This window comes from Canis lupus, unplaced genomic scaffold, assembly GCF_011100685.1.
Source record: "Canis lupus familiaris isolate Mischka breed German Shepherd unplaced genomic scaffold, alternate assembly UU_Cfam_GSD_1.0 chrUn_S1517H1701, whole genome shotgun sequence".
Lineage (NCBI taxonomy): Eukaryota > Metazoa > Chordata > Mammalia > Carnivora > Canidae > Canis > Canis lupus.
In genome coordinates, this window is record NW_023330354.1 from 147,584 (window position 1) to 174,423 (window position 26,840).

The 26,840-nt window shown below is 39.6% G+C and overlaps 1 protein-coding gene and 1 long non-coding RNA gene across 5 annotated transcripts in view; both read left to right on the plus strand.

The window, feature by feature from the left end:
• The first annotated feature begins 1,209 nt into the window (after positions 1–1,209).
• Positions 1,210–18,000, plus strand: LOC119869225. 3 transcript variants are annotated; one of them, XR_005386792.1, is made up of 7 exons: positions 1,242–1,330; positions 1,431–1,461; positions 2,013–2,072; positions 6,616–6,743; positions 14,965–15,415; positions 17,148–17,374; positions 17,893–17,997. It is a non-coding gene; the product is annotated as an uncharacterized LOC119869225 (long non-coding RNA). The 3 variants fall into 3 exon arrangements; XR_005386791.1 differs by lacking the exon at positions 1,431–1,461 and having other exon boundaries at positions 1,210–1,330; XR_005386793.1 differs by lacking the exons at positions 1,431–1,461; positions 17,148–17,374 and having other exon boundaries at positions 1,210–1,330; positions 17,893–18,000.
• Positions 18,001–21,795: 3,795 nt separating this feature from the next.
• LOC119878342 (ankyrin repeat domain-containing protein 26-like) overlaps positions 21,796–26,840 on the plus strand; it is a 69,471-nt gene continuing 64,426 nt past the window's right edge. Inside the window, exon 1 of one of the 2 annotated variants that reach the window (XM_038588961.1) lies at positions 21,796–21,819. The gene's annotated coding sequence lies outside the window, so the exon portion shown is untranslated. The remainder of the gene's footprint in view (positions 21,820–26,840) is intronic. The other variant, XM_038588960.1, reaches the window with a different exon arrangement.

Consider the following 26,840-nt stretch of genomic DNA (forward strand, 5'->3'; position numbering starts at 1 on the left):
TTCCCCCTGAAGTAGAATAGATCTTTTTGGCCACATGCAGTCCCAGGAATGTTTGAGTTTAACGTCTCATGTTACAGATCCAGCTTTCCAAGGCAAAGCGAATACATTTGGTGAATGATCACTGATTATCAGAATATGATAATACTTTAGGAAGATAATAGATAGACATATCAGCAGGCCATAATTTATGATTCTTTGCTAGTTACATATCTTGTAAAGCTGTCCCTGTGATGAACAGCAGCACTTCAGAGCAGGAATAACAGCACACTCCTGTGTCGTAGATCCCAGGAGGTTTCGGTGCTCTTGTAGACAGCAGACAGAAATAAAAGGAAGTTTCTCCTTTTAACCTCGTATTAATCCCACTGGAAAGTGAAACGTGTGCTGAGAGTTGATACTGACTTCTTCTAGGTCACCTCCCTGAAGAGGCCCCGGGCAGGCACTGTCGTAACAGTTCTTGGACAGGAGTCTGATGGGCCCCAAAGGAGGCGGGAGGGTTTCTGCAACAGGCTACTGGTGGAACTGGGTGCTACTGTCTAGCCCCAGGAAGCTTCTAGTGAGGAGGGCCCCGAGGAACCTGCATCCTTTTCCTTAACTCTTTCAGAGGGTACGGCATACGCCCAGATTGGAGTTAAAGGTAAACTCAGTTCTGTGTAGCTTGTGGTTGTTGCTTTTTGAAAAATGAGCAGCTACAAGAAAGCAACACCACGTATGGCTTAATAGGCCTTAGCTTTTTGGAACTTGAATTTGGATGTAGATAACGCAAATGGTTTTGAAGCTATATATCATTAGGAACTCTTTGGAAACCACAAAACCTTTTTAATGGGCCACTCTATCAATTTTCTGCTCTTCTAAGGAGTTTTTCCTATTCATGACTCCTTTTGATCTTTGGCTAACACTGAGGCAAATGTAGTGATGATTTAGTTTTCTTCTTCCTCTGATAGCTTGTACACATTTTCTGCCTCGGGTTGTGTCCACTTGGATGCCTGGAGAATGTTGACAAAGGAAAGGTTAGGCTAGCCTGTTGATACTACATATTTGGGCTTTAAAAATCAAAAAGGTTCCTTGGCTTCCGCGGAGAAGCATTCTGCTTGATGGCCCAGATTACTGATCCAGTAAAAACGACATGTTCCAGCCATCCTTCACACACACCTTAAGTGAAATTAATGAGATCACTCTATGGTTACGCTTTGTGTTTTATTTTCACTTTCTAGGTCTGTATGAGCTGTTGGCTGTTGTGCCAGGCTGGCTGGGGCCACGTGTGGACAGCCAGGAAGACCTGACCTTCCTCTGGGATATGTTTGGTGAGAAAAGCCTGCATTCACCGGTAAAGGTAAAACCATGCTGATGTCAGATTCTCTTGGTGGGAAAACATATGGAAAAATATTTTGTCATCTCATGCTTTGTTCTGTCCTCCCCTATTCTCTATGCAGAAGTTACTCGTCGAGCACCATTTTCCTTTAGGTTAGTGATTTCTGAATTGTATTCATGAAACATTTCCTTAATGTGTGACCAAAAAGCTATTCCCTTTTTCATTTTCACTTTGATTTCGCTACTCTAGATTTTTGTTTATTATGTGTGAATCTGGATCTCAAAAGAAATTCTCTCAACATTTCTTCTTTGTCATATTTGCTCTAGATTATTTTTTTTCATATTTGCCACTTACTCAATTTAAGAAGTTTCCGTTTATTCTTTGTAAAATGACTTTTTAAATGACTAGCCATTGGACTTTGTCAAGTGCTTTTTATTTATTTATTGTAATGATCATATGATTTGTTTCCTGTCAGTCTCAACATAGGAAAGTTCATTGGTTTTTGACATTTTTTTTTACTGATTTTTGACTGTTCAACTGGCTATCATTGGACTATTATTTGAGATAACCTAATTTGTTCATGATTTGTTCTCCTTTACATATAATCTGCTGGAGTTAGTTGACTCCTAGTTTATTTAGAACTTTAATGTCTCCTTTTATGAGACTTCAGCCCATAATTTTGCTTTCTTATCTCTCTCATCAGATCTTCACAATATCCTGGGTAGCCTTATGTTGTGAGGTGGAAGTCTCTACTCTTCTGTGGGTAAGTTTATGAAAGACTGAAGTTCGTTTGTCCTTTAGCAGAACTGACTTGTTGGGTTACTTGGGCCTGGATGTTTTCTTTTTTTTTTTTTAATTTTTTTTTTATTTATTTATGATAGTTACAGAGAGAAGGAGAGGGAGGCAGAGACACAGGCAGAGGGAGAAGCAGGCTCCATGCACCGGGAGCCCGATGTGGGATTCGATCCCGGGTCTCCGGGATCACGCCCTGGGCCAAAGGCAGGCACCAAACCGCTGCGCCACCCAGGGATCCCGGATGTTTTCTTTTTGATAAGGATATTGGTAACTATTTTAAAGATGACAAGAACGTTTAGGCTTTCTATTTCTTCTTGATTAGTTTTAATGATTCATATTTTTCTAAGATTTGGTCCATTTCAACTACATTGTCAAATTTCTGAAAAGGTTGCTTATAATATTTCACATGTGCAGTTTCTATGCTAATTGTTTTTCTTCTTGGTCCTGATATTGGTACTTATTGCCCTTTCTTCTCTTTCCTCAATATTGCCAGAGTTTTGGCATTAGTCTTTTTAGATATAAACCTTTGGCCTTATTAATTTTCCTCATTGTATATTAGTTTTTATTTCATTGATTTTTTAAAAAAATTCTTTTTCTAGTTATGAACGTTTGTTCATAAATTTTCAACCTTCTTCTTTTCCTAACGTTAGCATTTAAGGCCATTTCTCCCAAGGTACTGGTTTTCTTAACTTAGAATCATTTTGTAGTTGCTTACTTAGACTTTTCTTGAATTTACAAATAAGGATTTTTTTAATTTATCTTGTTCCTGATTTCTACCTTAATTGCTTTGAGGTCAGAAAACCTAATTTGCATTATTTCAGTCCTTTGAAATGTGTTTACACTTTATGGCCAGCTACATATTCAATATCTGTAATGTATCCTGTCTGTGTCTAAAAAGAAGGTATATTCTGCAGTCATTAAGTATAGTTTTCTGTATATGTCTGTAGATCAAGTTTGTAAACCTATTCAAATATTCTGTGTTTTCACTGATTTTTGTTCGTTTTATTCTCTGTTACCAAAAGTATGGTAAAAAAGTTTCCCATTATGACCATGGTTTTCTTCTTGCAGTTCTGTTCAGTTTTTTTGTGTTTTTCTTTTTTAAATTTAATTTATTTATCGGACACTGAAGAAGCAGGAGGAGTGACAGGCAGAGAGAGAGAGAGAGGGAGAAGCAGTCTCCCCCCTGGAGCAAGGACCCTGATGTGGGCCTTGATTCCAGGACCCTGGAATCTTGATGGGAGTTGAAGGCAGGTGCTTAACCGACTGAGCCACCCAGGCTCCCTCTGTTCATTTTTTGTTGTATATATTTAAATTTGTTATTAAATATAAATTTGTTATTTTGCTGGTGAATTACTACACTTTATACTTTTTAATAGAGTTTATTTTAAAGTAGATATGTTTTTGTTGCCATTTGCAGGATATCTTTTCCTATCCTTTTATTGTCAACTCTTCCATATTCCTGCTTTATTACAGCTTTTGTGAATTACAGTTGGAGCTTTCTGAGGTAACAAGTCAGAAGTCTTTACTTTCAGCTAGAATATCTTCACTACAGTTCATTATGACGTATGATCTTTATAATTTAAAATCTGACGTATTTTGTGTTTTCTTGTCCTGATTTTTCTTTGTTTCTTTTGGATTGGTTAGGGTTTTCCCTGCATAGAGTTGAGAAGTTAATACATTCTCTTTCTGTTATTTGAGTGGCTACCTTAGAAATTATGACATGAATCCTTTATTATAAAATCCTATCTTAATCTGTCTATTGTCATCTGGAAAAGATCCAGAAATCTTAGCGCACTTTTGCCCCATATACTTTCCTGCCAACTTCAGTGCTATTGTGTCCTGTATTTTAATTCTCTCTAGAAAACAAACAGAAAAACAAAAACCCCTCACAACCTTGAAGACATCCTTATTTTGCTTTACATCAACGTCATTATTCATTTAGTATAACCACCATTTTGTTTGTTCTAGTCCCAATCTTTTTTTTTTTTTTTTAAATTTTTATTTATTTATGGTAGTTACAGAGAGAGAGAGAGGCAGAGACACAGGCAGAGGGAGAAGCAGGCTCCATGCACCGGGAGCCCGATGTGGGATTCGATCCCAGGTCTCCAGGATCGCGCCCTGGGCCAAAGGCAGGCGCCAAACCGCTGCGCCACCCAGGGATCCCTGTTCTAGTCCCAATCTTACAGCTCAGCCTTGTCATCCAGGCTGATTTTTCACCTGTTTAATGTAAAAAAGCTCTAGAATCTCCTGTATTGAGGGTTTGTGGCTATCAAACTATGTCTTTCAGTGAATCAGTACATGTTTTTATTTCCTTCCATTTTTTTTTCGTTTTATTAAATTATAATCGATATATGACACACTAGTTTCAGGCGTGCAACATAAAATTTGGCATTTGTATATCTTGCACAATGAACACCATAGTAAGTCTAGTTAACATCTCTCTGCATGCACAGTCACGCCATTTGTTTTCTTGTGCTAAGAACTTTTCAGATGTATTTTCTGAAAACAACTTTCAAATTTGCAATACGTTATTATTGACTATAGTCACCATGCTGTGCGTGAATTCATTTTGTAAGAGGATGATGGGACTCTTGATCCCCTTTATCCGTTTTTACCCACACAGCCTCACCCCCTGCCCTTTTGGCAACCACCCATGTATTCTCTGTATTTCTGACTTTATTTGTTGTTTAGTTTCAGGTATAAGTTAAATCATACCATATCTGTCTTTCTCTGACTTTTTTCACTTAGCATAATACCCTTCAGCTTCATGCCAGTTGCAAATGGCTAATTTATTTTATGGCTGAATAGTATTCCTTTTTTTTTTTTTTTTTTTTTTGCTGAATAGTATTCGTGTGTGTGTGTGTGTGTGTGTGTGTGTGTAAATCTTTTCCCATTCATCCCTCAAAGGAAGGACACTTTGGTTATTTCCATATCTTGGCTATTTTAAATAATGCTGCAGTGAACATAGAGGTACATGTATCCTTTTGAATCTTCAGATAAATACCCAAAAGTGGAATTGCAGGATCATGTGGGAGTTGTATTTTTAAGTTTTTGACTGTTCTCCAGATTATTTTCTGTGGTGGCCGCACCAATTTACAACCTCACCAACGGTGCACTAGGGTCCCCCTTTGCCCACAGCCTCATCAGTACTTGTTTTTTCTTGTCTTTCTGATATTGGCCTTTCTCAGAGGTGTGAAGCGATATCTCACTGTGATTTTGATTTGCATTACTCTGATGATTTGTGATGTTGAGCATCTTCCCATGTGCCTGTTGGTGATCTGTATGTCGTCTTTGGGAAAACGTCTATTCAGATCCTCTGTCCATTTTTTAATATTGAATTGTTTGTTTCTTGTTGATATTGAGCTATATGAATTTCTGTATATATTTTGGCTGTTAACCCCTTATTGGATAGAATTGGCAGTTCTTCTTCCTTCTATTCGGTAGATTGCCTTTTTTGTTGTTGATGATTTCCTTTGCTGTGCAGAAGCTTTTTAGTTTTATGTTATCTCATTAATTTATTTTTGTTTTTTGATGCCACTGCCTTTGGAATCATAAGATCCAAAAAGGAAAAAAAAAAATCTCCAAGAGTGATGTCAGAGAGCTTACGACCCATGTTTTCTTCTAGGAGTTTAATGATTTCAGGATTTTCATTCCAGTCTTTAATCCATTTTGAGTTAATTTCTTTGTATGGTGTGAGATGATGGCCCAGTTTCAGTCTTTTATATGTAGGTGTCTAGGTTTCCCAGCACCATTTATTGAAGAGATTGTCTTTCTCCATTGTATATTCTTGCCTCTTTTCTTGTAAAGTAATTGGCCTTATATGCCTGGGTTTATTTCGGGGCTCTCTTTTCTGTCCCACGAATCTGTGTGTCTGTTTTTATGCCAATACCATACATTTTGATTACTTTAGTTGTTAGATACTACAGCTTGAATTCAAGGAGTGTAATGTCTCAGACTTGTCCTTTCTCAAGATTTGCTTTGGCTGCTTGGGATCTTTTGTGGTTCTATACAAATCTTACGATTGTTGTATTTCTGTGAAAAATGCCACTAGAATTTCAATAGAGATTGCCTTGACTCTGTAGATTGCTCTGGTCAGTATGGACATTTTTGCAATATTCTTCATGAGCATGGAATATCTTTCCACTTATTAGTGTCATTGTCTCTCCTCAGTGTCCTATAGTTTTCAGAGTATAGATCATTCACCTCCTTGGTTAAATTTATTCTTAGGTATTTTTTCATGCAATTTTAAATGGGATTTGTTTTCTTAGTCTCTCTTCCTGATAGTTTGTTGTTGGTGTACACAAGTGTGACAGAATTGTGTATATCAGTTTTGTACCTGCAACTTTACTGAATTTATTTAGAAATAAGGTTAGAACTAATGTTCTAACAGTCTTTTTTTTCCACAGAGTCGTTAGGGTTTTCTGTGTATAAAATTGTATCATCTACAAATAGTGATGGTTTTACTTCTTCCTTTACAATTTGGTTCCAATTTCTTTCTTTTTCCTTCCTAGCTGCTGTGGCCAAGACTTCCAATACTGTGTTAGCATCCTCGCCTTGTTCCTGATGTTAAGCAGGAAGCTTTTCCCTGTTGAGCATGATGCTAGCTGTGCACTGGTCATACGTGGCCTTACATTTTGAGGTACATTTGGTCTATACCCACTTTGTTGAGTTTTTCTGGGGTTTAATCCTGGTCTTTCATTGGGAACATGTTTATCTGTTTCCTCATGTTGCCTGACTTGGTATGTATGTATGTCTTTGTGTTAGGTGAAACAGCTATCTCTTCTAGTCCTGAAGGTGTGGCTGTGTGTGGGTGAACATTTTTGTTTATAGTAGCCTTGCTTCAGTGTTTGGTTGTCTCTCATACTGTTTCCCCAATTATTCTAGACCTGTGGGGCTCACAAACACAATCCACCCTGGCCCCAGAGTCTCATATTCAGTAGGCATCCCCTGTGTGGGTTGCATGTACCTGCTGGCTTGGAGGCCTCTGGCAGTGGGAGTGTAACTAGAGGTCAGGGCACTGGCCTCCTGCTTCTGGCAGGGCCGTGGCAGCAGTATGGAGGGGGAAGGAGGTACTAGAAGGTTATGGGAATGCAAAAATAGCTCCTGCCAGCATTGGCAGTAGCAAGGTAGAGAAAGCGTAAATATGGCACCCTCCGGTATCTTTTGTCTTTGGAGGGAATCTGAGTGGGCTTTTGCCCTTCTGGTAGATGCTTTAAGATTAGCAAATGGAACCCCTTCACATCTGGTCTAGGCTCCTTTCAAACTGGTGCTTTTGTACTGGGTCCTGAGGCAAATGAGTCTGATTGTGAGCCCTGTAAAAGCAGAGCCTGCACTCAGTACAGCCCTAGGAGTCTCCTGGATGGAAGCTCCACTGGTTTCCAAAGCCAGGTGCTTTGGGGGCTGTCTGTCTGGTGCATCTCCCATGGGTCATGGTGCCTGATGTGTAGTACAGATTCCCTCCCTCAGGGAGGGGTTCTGTATTTGTGCGACCCCTCCTCCATAGGTCGTTGCATGGGGGGAGGTGAGGTTTTCGGCAAAAATACAACTACATCTGTCTCTCCTCCCTGTCTGTTTAATTCTTCGTTGTGGAGTAGCTGTCCTGCTCAGAGATAATTGTTTTATATGTAGCTGTAGATATATTGTGTCTGTTGAGGGAAAGGATTTCAGAAGTTTTTATGTGACTATCTTGAATGATCTCCCTGTTTGCCTCTGTTCTTTTTTTTTTTTTTTTAGATTTTATTTATTTAGTCGTGAGAGAGGCAGACACACAGGCAGAGGGAGAAGCAGGCTTCAAGCAGGGAGCCCAACAAGGGACTTGATCCCAGGACCTCGACCCAGGCCACCTGCGTCTTCTTGAATGGCATTTTTAGTAAGCAAAGAATGCTAGGTAGGCTCTTGTTATCTATCTGTGTATCTATCTATCATCTATCTATCTATCTATCTATCTATCATCTATTTATATTTCAGTATAGTGAAAGATGATGAAATGATTATTCCTAAAATTTCTAGTTAGAGGTCAGCTGTCAGGATCTCTGTTTTGAAGTAATCTTTCAAAGCATGTTTTTTTCCTCTGGCTCTTTTAAAGACTTCAATACATACATAACTTTTTTCTTTTAAATAAGTTCTGTTTAATTCTTTTAAAAATGTTCGGCCCAAGTGTGGCAGGATACAAAATCAATGCCCAGAATTCAGTGGCATTTCTGTACACTAACAATGAGACTGAAGAAAGAGAAATTACGGAGTCAATCCCTTTTACAATTGCACCCAAAAGCATAAGATGCCTAGGAATAAACCTAACCAAATAGGTAAAGGATGTATACCCTAAAAACTACAGAACACTTCTGAAAGAAAGTGAGGAAGACACAAAGTGATGGAAAAATACTCCATGCTCAAGGATTGGAAGAATTAATATTGTGATCACCCAAGGCAATTTACACGTTTATTTTTATTTATTTTTATTTATTTTTTAATTTTTATTTACTTATGATAGTCACACAGAGAGAGAGAGAGGCAAAGACACAGGCAGAGGGAGAAGCAGGCTCCATGCACCGGGAGCCTGATCCCGGGTCTCCAGGATCACGCCCTGGGCCAAAGGCAGGTGCTAAACTGCTGCGCCACCCAGGGATCCCAATTTACACGTTTAATGCAATCCCTATCAAAATGCCATGGACTTCTTCAGAGAGTTGGAAAAAATTATTATAAGATTTGTGTGGAATCTGAAAAAACCCCAAATAGCCAGGGGAATCTTAAAAAAGAAAACCATAGCCATGGGCATCACAATGCCAGATTTCAGGTTGTACTACAAAGCCGTGGTCATCAAGACAGTGTGGTACTGGCACAAAAACAGACACATAGATCAATGGAACAGAAATGAGAATCCAGAAGTGGACCCTCAACTTTATGGTCAACTAATATTTGACAAAGGAGGAAAGACTATCCACTGGAAAAAAGACAGTCTCTTCAGTAAATGGTGCTGGAAAATTGGACATCCACATGCAGAAGAATGAAACTAGACCACTCTCTTGCACCATATACAAAGATAAAATGATGAAAGATCTAAATGTGAGACGAGAATCCATCAAAATCCTAGAGGAAAACATAGGCAACTCCCTTTTCGAACTTGGCCACAGTAACTTCTTGCAAGATACATCCATGAAGGCAAGAGAAACAAAAGCAAAAATGAACTATGGGGACTTCATCAAGATAAGAAGCTTTTGCACAGCAAAAGATACAGTCAACAAAACTAAAAGACAACTACATAATGGGAGAAGATATTGGCAAATGACATCTCAGTTAAAGGCCTAGTATCCAAGATCTGTAAAGAACTTCTTAAACTCAACAGCAAAGAAACAAACAATCCAATCAAGATACGGGCAAAAGACATGAACAGAAATCTCACAGAGGAAGACACAGACATGGCCAAGAAGCACATGAGAAAATGCTCCGCATCACTGGCCATCAGAGAAATACAAATCAAAACCACAATGAGATACCACCTCACACCAGTGAGAATGGGCAAAATTAACAAGGCAGGAAACCACAAAAGTTGGAGAGGATGCAGAGAAAAGGGAACCCTCTTGCACTGTTGGTAGGAATGTGCAATGGTGCAGCCACCCTGGAAAACTGTGTGGAGGTTCCTCAAAGAGTTAAAAATAGACCTGCCCTAGGACCCAGCAATTGCACTGCTAGGGATTTATCCCAAAGATACAAATGCAATGAAACGCCAGGACACTTGCACCTCGATGTTTCTAGCAGCGGTGTCCACAATAGCTAAACTGTGGAAGGAGCCTCGGTGTCCATCGAAAGATGAATGGGTAAAGAAGATTGGTTTATGTATACAATGGAATATTACTCAGCCATTAGAAATGACCAATACCCATCATTTGTTTCGACGTGGATGGACCTGGAGGGTATTATGCTGCGTGAAATAAGTCCATCGGAGAAGGACAAACATTTTATGGTCTCATTCATTTGGGGAATATAAAAAATAATGAAAGGGATTAAAGGGGAAAGAAAAAATGAGTGGGAAATATCAGAAAGGGAGACAGAACATGACAGACTCCTAACTCTGGGAAACGAACTAGGGGTAGTTGAAGGGGAGGTGGGTGACAGGTGGGGGTAACTGGGTGGCGGACACTGATGGGGGCACTTACTTGATGGGATGAGCACTGAGTGTTATTCTGTATGGTGGCAAATTGAGCACCAATAAAAAATAAATTTATTAAAAAAAAAGAAAAAAAATGTTTGGCCAACATTCAAATTGTTTATACCATAGGCTCATCTTAAGAAACCTGGTTAACCTTTATTTCCAACATCAAAAGCATGAAGTTCCATTCTTAAAGCAGTAGATTCGAAGGAAGAAAGGTTTTGACTATATCACTGCAATATTGCCACTTGCAGAAGCCCTTTGAAGTAACTAGAATGGACTTTATTGGCCTTGCCAATGTCCTACAAATGTTTTGTTTTCATATTTCATTTAAAACATGAATTATTTTTCCCTTTTGATATTGAGTGTATTTCATCATGGAAAATCAGCATCTTCAACTTGCTCTTTTTTCTTCAAATGGCTTCCAAAATGAGGTATACTCTGGAGTTTTGAATGGATCATGTTTTTATTTTTACAGTTCTCTTCCATAGCAAATCAAGCTCATTAGGTATGTGGCTGACCGCAAGCTGTTCTGTGTGAACAGAAAGCAGCGTGTGATTTGGCATTTGGATACAACTTTTGTTGGGGGGAGATCAGTACATAGAGCTTCATTCTTAAATTAAACCAGGACACTTGTTCTTGTCCTTGTTACTGCTCCTCAAGTATTTATGAATGAAGCAAAAAGTCGTCTTCATGTAATAATGGGTTTTCATTTTTATTTAATTTTTATTTAATTTTTAAGATTTTATTTATTCATGAGAGACACACAGAGCGAGAGAGAGGCAGAGACACAGGCAGAGGGTGAAGCAGACTCCGAGCAGGGAGCCAGATGTCGGACTCGATCCCCGGTCCCCAAGATCAGGCCCTGGACCGAAGCTGGCGCTAAACTGCAGAGCCACCCGGGCTGCCCTGGATTTTTCATTTTTAAACAGGAAAATCACTTAGTGGCATTTCTCACAGTAGCTCTTAGAGGTGGGCTTTCACTTCTGTTCTATTAATAGTTTTCTTGTAAGGTAAATATCTGCTAGCATACTTACTACATGTTAGCCAATGACTCTGCTACATTGTGTGCTCTTGCTATTACTAAAAGCCCAACCGTCATTTCTCCTTTTGTTGAGTTTTTCAAATGAATGGCTTTATTTATTACAGTGGGTAATAGCAGTAGACTTTCCTGCAGTGACTGTACTGTACTGTATGTATTCAATAAATACTGTTAATTGGTGACAGAAATTTATACACAAAAGAAGCAGGTGAATCAGACTAGACCAGATCTAGAGGGAGATACAGAAGCAAATTCTCTATTTGTTACCCTGTCGTCTGTTAGATTTAATATATTATTCTGAGTGAAGTAAGTCAGTCGGAGAGGGACAAACATCATATGGTCTCATTCATTCGGGGAATATAAAAACTAGTGAAAGGGATTCAAGGGGAAAGGAAAGAAAATGAGTGGGAAATATCAGTGAGGGTGACAGCACATAAGAGACACCTAACTCTGGGAAATGAAGAAGGGGTGGTGGAAGGGGAGGTTGGCCGGGGTTGGGGTGACAGGGTGACTGGCACTGAGGGGGGCACTTGACGGGATGAGCATCGGGTGTTGTAGTATATGTTGGCCAATCGAACCCCAATAACAAATATACAAAAAATAAGGGAAAAAGAATTAAAAATAGATAAAAATAAACTTCATTTAAAAAGGTTTAATATATCATCTTATTGTGATTATTATCTTAGTCTTTACAGAAATGCCATGTAAACAAGTTGCTGAATATGTTGTGTCTCATGGCATTGTACAGAACTTTGTATGTGCAACAGTCCTCTCATACAGGAATTCTGCCAATAATTTTCATTCATTATGTAGTTTTTGTCTTTCATTTTGAGACTCATTGTATAATCTTAATGGCAGTGGTGTGATTTCTCTTTTAGCTGTAAGGAGTACAATGTTTCATAATGTACATGTAGTTGGCTTTTATTTTTCAGTTTTTCTTTAAGGTAAGATACATGTATAAAATTTGCCATTTTTACCATGTTAACGTACAATGTAATGGCATTAGGTATATTCAGAATGTCGTGCAAACATCACCACTCTCTATTTCCAAAACCTTCTCATCACTCTACACAGAAACTCTGTGGCTGTTAAGCGCTACCTTCCCTTGTTGCCCACCCCCAGCTCCCGGCAACCACCATTCTACGCTTTGTCTCTATATTTTAACTGTTTTACATAGTTCACATAAGTGGAACTATACAGTACTTGCCCTTTTGTAACTATACCACTCCATACAATGCTTTCAAGGTTTGTCCATGTTGTAGCATGTATCAGAATCTCCTTCTCTTTCATGGTTGAATAACATTGCACTATGTGTATACACTGCATGTTGTTTGTCCATTTGTCTGTTGATGGACACTTGCATGTGTCCGCCTTTTGGCTATTGTGAATGGTGCTGCAATGGACATTGCTGTACAACTATCTGTTTTGAGTCCCGATTGCGGTTCTTTTGGGTAGACACTTAGCAGCTGAAATGCCTGCTTATATAGTAATTCTGTTTAGGCTTGTGAGAAGGAACCATCAAAGTGTTTTCCGTGGAGTCTGCACCATTTTACATTCCTAACAGCATTATATGAGGGTTCCAATTTCTCCATATCCTCATCACTACCTGTTACACTGAGTAATTTTTGATTATAGCCATTCTCGTGGGCATGAAGTGGTAGTTCATTGTGGTTTTGATTTGCATTTCCCTAATGACTAATGATGTTGAACATGTTTTCAGGTAGTCTTTGGCGATCTGATTGCCTTTTTGTTGTTGAGTTTGGCATTTTTTATATATTTTAGATATTAAACCCTTATCATATTTTCGCCTTGCAAATATTTTTCCCCTTGTGTAGGCTATCATTTCACTTGTCTGATAGTATCCTTTGTACAAAAGTTCTAATTTCTATAAAGATCAGTGTCCATTTTATCTTGTGCTGCTTATGCTCTTGGTAGCATATCTAAGAATCTCTTTGCAAACCCAAGGTTATGAGGATTTACCCCTTGATTTAAAATTTGAGCTAATTTTTTGTGTATGGTGTGAGATAGGGATCTAAGAATCTACATTCTTGTGCATGTAGGAATCCAGTTGTCCTGTATAGTCTATTTTGTTTTCATCTCTATTTTTAGTGGCTATCAGTTTTTATCCTAGAAAGCGTTAGTTTGTGCTTTCTCTGGAAACAGTTTATTGGCAAAAGGTCAATGTCCTTAATTTAAAAATTATTGGAGAAATTTGGTGGCTTCATGACACTGTATAACAGAATTTCTTAAATGACAAAGCCCTGGAGGTGGGGGAAATTAGCTCTCAGGATAAAGAAAACCTAATTCTTATTATTGTACTTTGTATTCTGACACTGTTTGGGTGGCTTATTATTTTTTTTGGTTGTTTTTGTGAAATAAATGCATTTTCAGTTCCACTTCTGGCGTAGCTAGATTCACTCTCAGTGAAGGTCGGAACCCTGTTAGCTTTCTCTGTTGATGTTGTTATTCTGTGGTCCATTTATCTAGTAATAATACATAGTAGGAAAAGGCCAGTTACAATTAATCTGCATTAAACAGGTACGAAAAGAGCAAGAAAATGGTGGGGGAAGTGAACAGAACTTTATGTAGGAACAGGAAATATAAAATGTGACCACATTTGAAATGTAATTAAGAATATTGTAGGTTACAGTTGTAACTGCTAATTCTTAGCATGGATGCATTGTATCCTGCTGAATTTTCCTTTGTTGGCATAATATTGCTGCTAACATTTTATAATAGCACTTTGACTTTTCCAGTTAAAAGGGCAGTTTAACAAAAATATTTGAAGACTTTAGTTTCTCCAGTAGTATTTGGTTTTTGTTCATTTTTAAAGTTCAGTATTCAGATTGTTCCCTTTCAAAGTGGGGAGTTTTGTCAGATATGTTACATTTTTCTCAGTTGCTGACTAGCAGACCTCTTTCAGAGGCTTGTTTACCACCAGCATCACTTCGTCATCATTTTCATCAGCCCTGTGAAGTCCTGTATTTTTGCAGTCATGTTAATGGCATCCAAGGTAAAAACCAATGACAGCATAGAGGGCATGTATTAGGTGGGAAGAAATGTTTAAATGAGGGCTGGTATGAACATTGTCAGTTTATTGGTGAATATCATAATGTCTATATTCCTGTAACCTTGGATTGTTTGGGAATTAGATCCTAAATATTCAGAAGATAGGAACCTCTATGTTTATATTAGTATTTTCTTTATTTTCCCAACATTTGTTAGAGAGAGAGAGAGGAGAGGGGTAGAAGGAGGAGAGAGAATCTCAAGCAGATTCCACACTGAGTCCAGAGCCCAACATGGGGCTCAATCTCATGACCCAAAGACCATGACCTGAGCCAAGATCAAGAGTTGGATGCTTAATCAAGTCAGCCACCCAGACACCTCTGTATTGCTATATTCAATGACTAGGCTTTTATGAACTAATTTGAAGTCTTTTACCTATCTTAGTTAATTGAATATATGACTTGAGATAATTATAGTTGTATAGTAGAAATTTTCCAAACACAATGGTGATAAGCAAATACTGCGAAGGTTAATAGCAAAGCTCTGACAAGCTTAGCCTGTGCAGCACTGGCACAGCCTTATGAAAACAATTATGCAAAAATAATAATCCTGTTGCAACTTCAAATCCAGATGCATAAAAATATTAATTGATTTTTTTTCTTTCAGTAGTGCTAAGTTGCCAGTGGAAACTGCCCATGGGCCACATGAGAGACCACGGATCCTGTAATGCTGGGAGGCATAAAGCTGGCACAGAAGTGCTGCAGAGAGGCTGTCACCAGTTAGAGGGAAGGAGCCAGAGAAGCAAGAGGTGTGGCAACAGCCAAGGGTCTTCAAAGGTAGATGGACGGTGCACTCCCTTCCTGAATGGGAGACCAGCACAGAGACCTTGGGGGCACGCCTCGCCCAGGCTCCAGCCGGAGGCTCCGCCCCAGGCCATGGCCTTCCACTTGCTCACGTGACCACGCCACAGGCATGCAGAGAGGCAGGCTGAGCTCTGCCAGGCCAGCAGGGTCCGTGCCAGGCCTGGTGGACTTCGAGGACAAGGAGCAGGTGAAGGCCTTTCTGGAGAACGTGGTGGAGTGCAAGTACCAGTGCTACTGTGAGAAGGACCCGAATGGTGAGTGCTGGCAGAGCAGCCTGCGAACACGAGGAGATGCATGGGGATGGGCGGGGGCTGCAGGGGTCACGAGCCACCTCTGAAGGAGATCCAGAAGGGGTCTCTGGTCTAGGTAAGTTGGTGGGGCCAGGTGCTTGAGGACCCCTAATCCTCTGCCATCTGCCCCATCCCCCAACTGAGTCAGATTCATTTAATTTTTTAAGGCCAGAAAAAAATGAGTAATTTTGTAGGAAAACGGTGTTTACTGTAACTGACAAAGGAAGAGATAGAAAACCTAAATGGAGAAATTTCCATACACCACCCACAAGAAATAAAGTTGGGGGATGAAGCTGCCCTCCATAATGTATCTGATCCTCCTGGTTTCCCATGGGAATGCCATAAAACACTTAAAGAAGAGATTACTTTAGTGACATTGAGATTTGAGAGCATAGAAAAAGATTGAAACTTTCCACAGTGTAAAAAAAAAGCGAAAGCAGTGTAACACTGATATTATGACCCCATAAAGACAGGACCAGGAGAAAAAAAGCCAACTTCAGTTGCAAGAACTAATGAGGAAAGTCTCAGTAAGATATCATCAATGGATTCCACGGCACATTAAGTGACCAAAATATCTAGCCAAGTGAGGCCCCTTTTGGGAAAGCCATGATGAGATGGCTAGTATTTGGAAATTTATAAATAAATTCTGTAAATAGAATTCCCATATTACCTGGTCACACCCGGAAAACACTATTGGTACATATGGTAGAAAATATTTTGTGAGATTGAACATTAATTACTTGAAGTAATTTTTACTTTCATACCAACTTCATATTTAAAATTATGTCCTGGAGTAAAACACATATCATCATAGGGTTACCAGCATTTGGAAATTCTGGGAGAGCATTTAAAAACTCCTGATACAATACAACGTCCCAGGGTTGGCAGGGTAGGGGTACGCACTCAACTCACTTGGGTGAAGATGGAAAGATGATGATGTGGAAAGAGGGGCTCCTTGTTTATAAAAGACCCTCAGAAGAAGGAAATGAAGTGGAGAAGAATGTCTTTATTTGGGGCATATAATGTTTAAGTTGTAATTATGGTACAGAATCAATACAAATTCATCTGGAAAAATTAAGAATTGTCGGAAAGAAAAAAGACAGGGAGGGGTGAAGAGAAGCCATTCCTAATCCCGTAGTCATTAGAAACAGCCAGTATTATTTGTCACATATCTGAGAGCCTCTCTCTATCCTGTTCATCCAGCCATGATTGAGGTCCGTGGAAAAGGCAGACAAGATGTTAATCTGAGAGGCAGGCATGTGGAGTGACGACAAGCTCTGACACTGAGCCAGGTGGCCTGAGTTTTAAGTCCCAACTCATTTGTTTCTATGTGTGGAACCATCGCCAGTTATTATTTAAAGAGTAGATGGCCTGATACCTCTGAGTGTATTACTTGATACCTATTAAAAACTGGAAATTCTGCGGTGCAACTGTTTTATATATATAGTGTGGGGGGTAATTTCTTCAACTGTAAGTAAGAAGAGGCTCAAGTAAGTTTTCAAGTATAACATTTTAAAGGCACCTGTGTAAGAGCTGAAGTAGATAAAATGTAAAAGCCAACAGTTTTGCATTTGTTAAAGCAGATTTTTTAAGGAACTCCATGTGTCTTCTAGTGCACCTTTGTTGTTTCTTGGGTAATGTTGGGAAAGAAAGGACCCAATTATTCCCTAATAGTATAATTTTACTTGTTTTACAGGACAGAAAGTTATCTAAGCTCAATAGTTCTGAGAAATGTCTTCATCTAGGAGCATTCCCTCTGTTTCTTAGAAGTTTGAATTTGGGAGAAAGGTTGACAATCTGGGGGAAAAAAAAGACTAAGCGAAAGGAACAGCATGCTTAGGAGGGCACACACCACGCCAGTTCCCTTGCTTCTAATGGTTATCACGTACCAACCCAAGTGGCTGCCGCCTTATTAATCATCATGTATGTTTTTAGTAGAGATATGAACAACTGATACTTAAAGTACTGAAGCAATATGTTTTAGAAGTTACATATTTTAGAAAACTATCATAATTATTCAAGGGAAAAAGGTTTAGCTTTTATGTGGGCTCTATTTGATAATGATTTTTACCCCCATTTGACATCTCATGTAACAATGTACGGTGATAGTAACTAAATTTACTGTGGTAACCATTTTGCAATATATATATACAGCAAATCATTATGTTGTACATATAAAAAGTATTACAGTGGTACATGTCAATGATGTCGCAATTAGAAAAACTTTGATTTAAACATAGAACATTGACATGAGAATCTTAAAGAAGAATCAGACTGGACCATAGAAATAAGCCCACTTATTTATTATCTACAGATTTATAGAAACGTTTAATTTTTTTTTGAGGTTTAGTGGATCTGTTTCTATTCGCAGTGCTGAAAACCCTTCAACTATCTCACTGTTTGCTAGCAGGTGAACTTGTATACTCTTGTTTTTCTTCTAGATTCATGAAAAGCTCTACTACTATGAGAAGTAGAACCCTGTGCCCATCCTCCACAGCACAGCAGTCTTGGCTGATGATGTAAGTGTGCCTTTCGGAGCTCCCTGCCACTCGGCTCCCTTGGGCCCGGTCCTGAGCAGAGCTCTTCCTGGTGCAGACACAAGTGTGAGATCCTGGGAGTGAAAACCAGAAGCCGCTGCAAATGTTTCCAAAAGTCCTGTCACCGAGGACCTTATGCGGATACTGTGCTGATTTGCATTCACTCTCCTGCTCAAAAAATTGTGCGTGGGGATGTCCTCTGTTCTACCTGGGTAGCTACAGTAGCAGAAGTCTGAGGCTAGAACTCTCTGGGCAGAGAGAAACTGTCAGCTACTAGTGTTCTGAGAAAGGCACAGGCAGGAGGAATGCTTTGGAGAAATAAAGACAAATGAGCTAGGTCTGTTGCTGACAGTGCTAAAAACTGACAGATACGCTAGTGTCGGAACGAGGCCTGATGAAATACATAAAAAGACAGGATTGTTTTCAAAATGAAGTATAAAGCATCATAATGATTTATGGATATTAGACCTTTCCACATTACCTTCATAACCAAAGAATAAATGACAGAAGCAGTTAGCATTGATGGAGTAATTTCCTGTAGCTATCATTTTATTTTCAATCTTGGAATGAATTACCTTGCTGTTCCTTGCCGTTCACTTTCAAACTCAGATGAATTGAAAGCACACCTGGATAAACTGTAAAGGACACTGAGCCAGAGGAGAAATAGGTCTCATGTGAAGGTTGGTTTTTGTGATCTCCTTGAGCTTATCTGTTGCTTTCTAAATGTTTTCCTTGTTTATGATTTAAAAAGGAATGTAGTTCAGCTTAAATATCGGGGCCATATAATTTTTAAAAAATCACCTTCAGAAGTTGATTTTCTTATATGTGTTTTCTATTTTATTTTATTTGTAAAAGATTTTACTTATTGATTTGTGAGAGACACAGAGAGAGGCAGAGACACAGGCAGAGGGAGAAGTAGGCTCCCCATAGGAAGCCCAATGTGGGGCTGGATCCTGGGCCAGAATCACGCCCTGAGCCAAAGTTAGACACTCAGCTTCTCAATCACCCAGGTGTCCCTGTGTTTCCTATTTTAATTTAGATAATAAGGCATATGTCATCAATCTCGAAGTGATTTGCTATTTGGTTAGTCCCCCAGACTCCTTTCAGGTTTTATCCACAGATTAGAAATTATAGGGATCTTTAACTTTATGTGTTTTATGCAGATGCTTATTCATCTGCTCCTCTTGGTTCTTCATTAGAGAACCAAACTTTTTGAAGTGAAGTTGAGTAAAGGTATAGACAGAATTCTAGTAAGGGGCAGTTGCCACTTGAGGAAGTCTTAAGAAATCACTTTATTTTTTTTAACTCTTTTTTTTAAGATTTTATTTATTCATAAGAGACACAGAGAGAGAGAGACAAAGAGACAGAGAGAAAGTCAGAGACACAGGCAGAGGGAGAAGCAGGCAGGGAGCCCACAGTGGGACTTGATCCTGTCGGATCAAGCCCTGGCCCAAAGGCAGTGCTAAACTGCTGAGCCACTCAGGCTGCCCAATTTTTAAAACCTTTTTATCAGGGACGCCTGGGTGGCTCAGTGCTTAAGCATCAGCCTTCAGCCCAGGGTGTGATCCTGGAGTCCCGGGATCGAGTAGCACTTTGGGCTCGCTGCATGGAGCCTGTTTCTCTTTCTGCCTATGTCTCTGCCTCTGTCTGTCTCTCTGTCTCATGAATAAATAAAATCTTTAAAAAATCCATCAAATGCCTCTTTTGTGCCAACCACGGGACTATGTGCCTTGTTCTTTTGCATTCTTATAACAATCATATTAACCACCACTTGTCTTGCTTTAACTGTACTTTGAGATAACTGGATTCATGTGTTGAAATACATAATACAGATCCCGTGTACACTTGACCCTGCTTCCTCATCTCGCATAGTTATGGTAACCATGTGGGTACATCGCCACTGACGTAGTCCCTTAGGCTTTTTCAGATTTTACATACCTTGTGTACGTGCATACGTTTGTGTATTTTTTCCTGTCCAGTTTACTACATGTGTAGATTACCGTTTCTTTTGAACATATGATGGAAAGAAGGCTGAGGTAAGTTATGGGAGGTAAATGAAGTATAGACCTGGTTTGAATCTAGGTCTGTTTGACTCAGAGTTTTGATTTTTCAATAGCAGTAGCGATGGACACTCCTGGTTGGTGCAGTGGGTTGAGTGTCTGACTCTTGGTCTCAGCTCCAGCCATGATCAGGGTCATGATTTGGAGCTTCGTGTCAAGCTCCATGCTGAGCGTGGAGTCTGCTTAAGATTCTGTCTCTCTCTGCCCCTGTCCCCTGCCTCTCTGTAAAATAAATTAATCTTTAAAAAATAATAGTCATGATGAATAACTAATAATAAGAACAATAGCTGAAGCTCACTGAGTTACATATGAAACAGACTATTTGGGACACCTTACAAATATTTTTATGAAATCATCAATAAGTGCTAGGTTAGGCATGATGCCAGGTTTTTAAGGGAATAAGTGTAAATCATCAAGAATACTTAGAATGTAATAGGGAGACATTTTCTTCCCCCTAAAGTAGAATAGATCTTTATGGCCACATGCAATCCCAGGAATGTTTGAGTTTAATGTCTCAAGTTACAGATCCAACTTTCCAAGGGAAAATGAATACATTTGGTGAATGATCACTGATTATCAGAATATGATAATACTTTAGGAAGATAATAGACTAATCAGCAGGCCATAATTTACGATTCTTTTAGTTACATATCTTGTAAAGCTGTCCCTGTGATGAACAGCAGCACTTCTTCAGGGCAGGAATTACAACATGCTCCTGTGTCGTAGATCCCAGGAGGTTTCGGTGCTCTTGTAGACAGCAGACAGAAATAAAAGGAAGTTTCTCCTTTTTTACCTTGTATAATCCCACTGGAAAGTGAAACGTGTGCTGAGAGTTGATACTTCTAGGTCACCTCCCTGAAGAGGCCCCGGGCAGGCACTGTCATAACAGTTCTTGGACAGGACTGACGGCCCCCAAAGGAGGTGGGAGGGTTTCTGCAACAGGCTACTGGTGGAACAAGGCACTACTGTCTAGCCCCAAGAAGCTTCTAGTGAGGAGGGCCCCGAGGAACCTGCATCCTTTTCCTTAACTCTTTCAGAGGTTATGGCATATGCTCAGATTGGAGTTAAAGGTAAACTCAGTTCTGTGTAGCTTGTGGTTGTTGCTTTTGAAAAGTGAGCAGCTACAAGAAAGCAACACCAAGTATGGTTTAATAGGCCTTAGCTTTTTGGAACTTGAATTTGGATGTAGATAACGCAAATGGTTTTGAAGCTATATATCATTAGGAACTCTTTGGAAACCACAAAACCTTTTTAATGGGCCACTCTATCAATTTTCTGCTCTTCTAAGGAAGTTATTCCTATTCATGACTCCTTTTGATCTTTGGCTAACACTGAGACAATAGTAGTGACAATTTAGTTTTCTTCTTCCTCTGAAAGCTTGTACACGTTTTCTGCCTCGGGTTGTGTCCACTTGGATGCCTGGAGAATGTTGACAAACGAAAGGTTAGGCTAGCCTGTTGATGCTGCATATTTGATTGGGCTGTAAAAATCAAAAAGGTTCCTTGGCTTCTGCGGAGAAGCGTTCTGCTTGATGGTCCAGAATACTGATCCAGTAAAAACGACATGTTCCAGCCATCCTTCACACACACCTTAAGTGAAATTAATGAGATCACTCTATGATTACGCTTTGTGTTTTATTTTTCACTTTCTAGGTCTGTATGAGCTGTTGGCTATTCTGCCAGTCCAGCTGGGGCCACTTGTGGACAGCCAGGAAGACCTGACCTTCCTCTGGGATATGTTTGGTGAGAAAAGCCTGCATTCACTGGTAAAGGTAAAAACCATACTGATGTCAGATTCTCTTGGTGGGAAAACATGGAAAAACATTTTGAGTGCTGTCTCATAAACCAGAGATCAAATTGTTGCCTTCTGCAAGGCAGAACAAATCAGCCTTGTTCCGTGATGAGCATGGAAGTTGTTAAAGATTTTACCAAAAATACCTAGATGATTTCCCTTAATGGTGGTGATCTGGCTGTGTGCACTAATGAAGCCAACGTATGCCTGCCCTTGTTTAGAAGAAGAATATGAAATAATAGCAGGAAGGTATAGGCTCCTTATGGACAACATTCATGAGCTGGAATTTAGCTTGAGTAATGAATGGTCACAACAAAAATTAGAAGGAATATATTTTCTGAGGTTAAGGATGGCAGCAGTTCATAGCCACATTAATTTAAAATAATTACCTTTCCACACCAATCTTAAGATAATTTGTTCCAACTCTCTGAAGAAAGTCCATGGTATTTTGATAGGGATTGCATTAAATGTGTAAATTGCCCTGGGTAACATTGACATTTTCACTATATTAATTCTTCTAATCCATGACCATGGAGTATTTTTCCATCTCTTTATGTCTTCCTCAATTTCTTTCAGAAGTGTTCCCTAGTTTTTAGGTTGGTTCGTTTATTCCTAGGTATCTTAGGCTTTTGGGTGCAATTGTAAATGGGACTGACTCCTTAATTTCTCTTTCTTCAGTCTCATTGTTAGTGTATAGAAGTGCCACTGACTTCTGGGCATTGATTTTGTATCCTGCCACACTGCCAAATTGCTGGTATGAGTTCTAGCAATCTTGGAGTGGAGTCTTTTGGGTTTTCTATGTACAGTATCATGTCATCAGTGAAGAGGGAGAGTTTGACTTCTTTGCCAATTTGAATGCCTTTTATTTCTTTTTGTTGTCTTATTGCTGAGGCTAGGACTTCTAGTACTATGTTGAATAGCAGTGGTGAGAGTGGACATCCCTGTCTTGTTCTTGATTTAGGGGAAAGGCTCACAGTTTTTCCCCATTGAGAATAATATTTGCTGTGGGCTTTTCATAGGTGGCTTTTAAGATGCTGAAGAATGTTCCCTCTATCCCTACACCCTGAAGAGTTTTGATCAGGAATGGATGCTGTATTTTGTCAAATGCTTTCTCTGCATCTATTGAGAGGATCATGTGGTTGTTGTTTTTTTCTCTTGCTGATATTATCAATCACATTGATTGCTTTACGAGTGTTGAAGCAGCCTTGCATCCCGGGGATAAATCCCACTTGGTCATGGTGAAGCATCTTCTTAATGTATTGTTGGATCCTAGTGGCTAATATCTTGTTGAGAGTTTTTGCATCCGTGATCGTCAAGGATATTGGTCTATAATTCTCCTTTTTGGTGGGGTCTTTGTGTGGTTTTGGAATTAAGGTGATGCTGGCCTCGTAGAATGAGTTTGGAAGTACTCCATCTCCTTCTGTCTTTCCGAATATCTTTAGTAGAATATGTATGGTTTCTTCTTTATTTTTTTAAAGATTTATTTATTTATGATAGACATATATAGACAGAGGCAGAGACACAGAAGGAGGGAGAAGCAGGCTCCATTCAGGAGCCTGACGTGGGACTCGATCTCAGGTCTCCAGGATCAGGCCATAGGCTGTAGGCAGTGCTAAACCACTGCGCCACCGGGGCTTCCCTGGTTTCTTCTTTAAACGTTTGATAGAATTCCCCTGGTAAGCCATCTGGCCCTGGACTTTTGTGTCTTGGGAGGTTTTTGATGACTGCTTCAATTTACTCCCTGGCTATTGGCCTGTTCAGGAAACAACAAATGCTGGAGAGGATGTGGAGAAAGGGAAACCTTCTTGCACTGTTGGTGGGAATGTCAATTGGTGCAGCCACTCTGGAAAACTGTGGAGGTTCCTTAAAGAGTTAAAAACAGATCTGCCCTACATACGACCCAGCAATTGCACTGCTGGGGATTTACCCCAAAGATACAGGTGCAGTGAAATGCCGGGACACCTGCTCCCTGATATTTATAGCAGCAATGTCCACAATAGCCAAACTGTGGAAGAAGCCTTTGTGTCCATCAAAAGATGAATGGATAAAGAAAATGTGATCTATGTATACAGTGGAATATTACTCAGCCATTAGAAACAAGTACCCACCATTTGCTTCCATGTGGATGGAACTGGAGGGTATTACACTGCGTGAAATAAGTCCGTCGGAGAAGGACAAACGTTATATGATCTCATTCATTTGGGGAATATAAAAAATAGTGAAACGGAATAAAGGGGAAAGGAAAAAAAACAAGTGGGAAATATCAGAAATATCTCACAGACCATGAGAGACTCCTAACTCTGGGAAACGAAGAAGGGGTGGTGGAAAGGGAGGTGGGTGGGCGGTGGGGGTGACTGGGTGATGGGCACTGAGGGGGGCACCTGATAGGATGAGCATTGGGTGTCATGGTATATGGTGGCAAATTGAACTCCAGTAAAAAATAATAAATATAAATAAATAAATAAATAAATAAATAAATAAATAAATAAGTAAGTAAACGAAAATTACCTTTGACAAGGTCAACTGAAATTTGAAGAAGTTGCTTTTTTTTTTTCCCCCACAACGCCATTGAAATGGTATTTTGTGTATAAATACATGAAAGTTCAAAACGAAGAAAAAGAGTTTCTGGAGCTGGTTCTTGGTAAAGCATCATGCCATGGAAATGGTCAGCCACCAGAAATGAGGTCTTGCCACACAGCAATGCTGGGAGTGATCAGAAATCTTAAAATTGTAAAATTAGATTAAGAAGCTTAGTTTTGCTTCTGGAGATATGAATTGCATTTTTTTTTCATTTAACTCAAGCTGAAAAAAAAATGTGAGTCTTACCTGAGTCTGTAGGAAATTGATACCTGTGGTGCCTTAGCTCTATCTGCACCAAAACCAAACTCAGGTGAATTTGCTATGGTTGTCTGTCACAAGAGAAGGATGTTACTGATGTATAGTATTTGAAAATCAGCCACTTCCAATGTGCTTTTGCTTCACAGGCTAGAAGAAATCTTAGTCCATTTTTTCCCATCAAATTGGCTGAAATTTGCCTGCCTCAAGCAGTAGCAACTCTCAAGAAATGAAAAAGTTGAGATGTGGCATTTTCCTAACAATACATGTAAAGACTAGAGTGCTTGATTTAGTTTTTATGGAATTGCCACGGTACCTTTGTGTATCGTTGTGTTCATCAGCACCCCCTTAACCATTAAACAAACATGCCCAAAACAATGCATGCATGTGTGTCTCTATTTAGTTGTAATGTGGCCACTGTTTCCTTCCTATAAAATGGAAATTATAATGTTAAGGTGGTTTGTGAGTTTCAAATACAATAGTGAAGATCTTTCTTTGATAGTTACATAGGTTAGGCAAATACAAGCAGGCATTTAGTATTAAATTATAGCACGTGAAAGACCAAAAAGTAGTGATAGGTGGTTGTTATTTCTACTAAGAAAAGAACACTAATTTTTTTTCAAAGTCTTAGTTACACTAGCTCTTGAGTTTTAAGCTTGGTGGTTTTTCAAAGTAAATGTGACTAGTAAGTGGTGAGGAAGCATAGTCACTGATATCCTGGTTTTAGAAAAGCAATGAGTAAACAAATTGATGTTGCTAGCATTTAAGTGGCACAGTAGCATGTGTACTATTACAAGGATCTTTCTGTAATTGCTGTAAAATGTGCTTTTAATGTTTACTGTGCCCCTCTAGTCCATTCTCTGTTTCTTACTAGCTGCCCCCCACTCCCAGCCTCTATCACACGCAAACTTCAAGTGTGTCTTTTGACCCATTCTGTTCACTTTCAAGTATGTCAACAAGCAAGAGAGAGAAAGCGAGCCACATGTGCACGTATGCGAGAATGCGCACAAGTGCTAGAATGCGCAGAGGGAGATGGAGAGAGAAATTTTAGCAGACTCCCCACAGAGTGTGGAGCCCTGTGAAGGATCTGGGGTCCCGACCCTGAGATCAGGACCTGAGCCCAAACCAGGAGTCGGGGTGTAACCAACTGAGCCACCCAGGGGCCCAGGTAGAGACCTCTTCTTAATTGGCTTTGACTTTATTTGACCATGGTAGGAGCCAGTATATTGAAAGGGTTAAAGCAGCAGAATGATGATATCAGACTGGTTTTTTTTCAGAAGTAAAATTTAGTTGCTACGGAGATGGGATGGGCCTGGAGATTTCCAGGTCAAGACAATGGCAATGAACCCATGGGTGAGGGAAGGAAAGTGATTTTTGTTTTGAGAAAGGGAGTTGGATGCTCAGCCTGCCCTCACCATCAGGGTGATGTTTCTCAACGTATTGAAACTCCTCCCCCGTGTTGGTTAAACCTCAGCTCCTAGACACCACATCCACTAATCCAACCACCAGATTGTTGATGCCAGGCCATCGGGGGTTGAGAGAGGGCTCCAGAGACCAGCATAAGCCCTGACCTACCACTTCTGACATAATTGAATATCTTCTCATAAGAAAGGTGATTTTAATTTTATGTTCATTTGCTATTTGGCAGTTAACCAAGTAGAACTTCCTACTGTGTAGTTGGATACGTGGATCTTGAGGATAATTAGTAAGTTCTAGGTTGTAGGTAATAGACTTGGGAGTCGGGTTGCCAGATAAAATACAAGGCATCCAGTTTAATTTGAACTTAAGAGAAACAGTAATTTATTTATTTTTTTAGTGGATGTATGAACTGTGCTGTCTTTTTATATTTCCTTTTGTGAAATCTCGCAACTCTGATTGGGGTGTCATCAACATTTAGATAGTAACTCTTTGTAACCACTTTATTGAGACATATATCAGACAGTTTACCCATTTCAAGTATATGTGCAAGGATGTGAAGTGTACGCACAAAGTGATGCAGCCACCTCCACGATTCTAGAATAATTTCATCTCCTCCCAACAAACCCCTGTCTCATGTAGCTGTCTACCGCTAATCCTTCACCCTCTGACCCTTCCTCACTCCAGCCCTATGCAACCACTAATCTACTTTCTGTTTCTATTTACCTGTTTTGGACAATTCATGTAAAT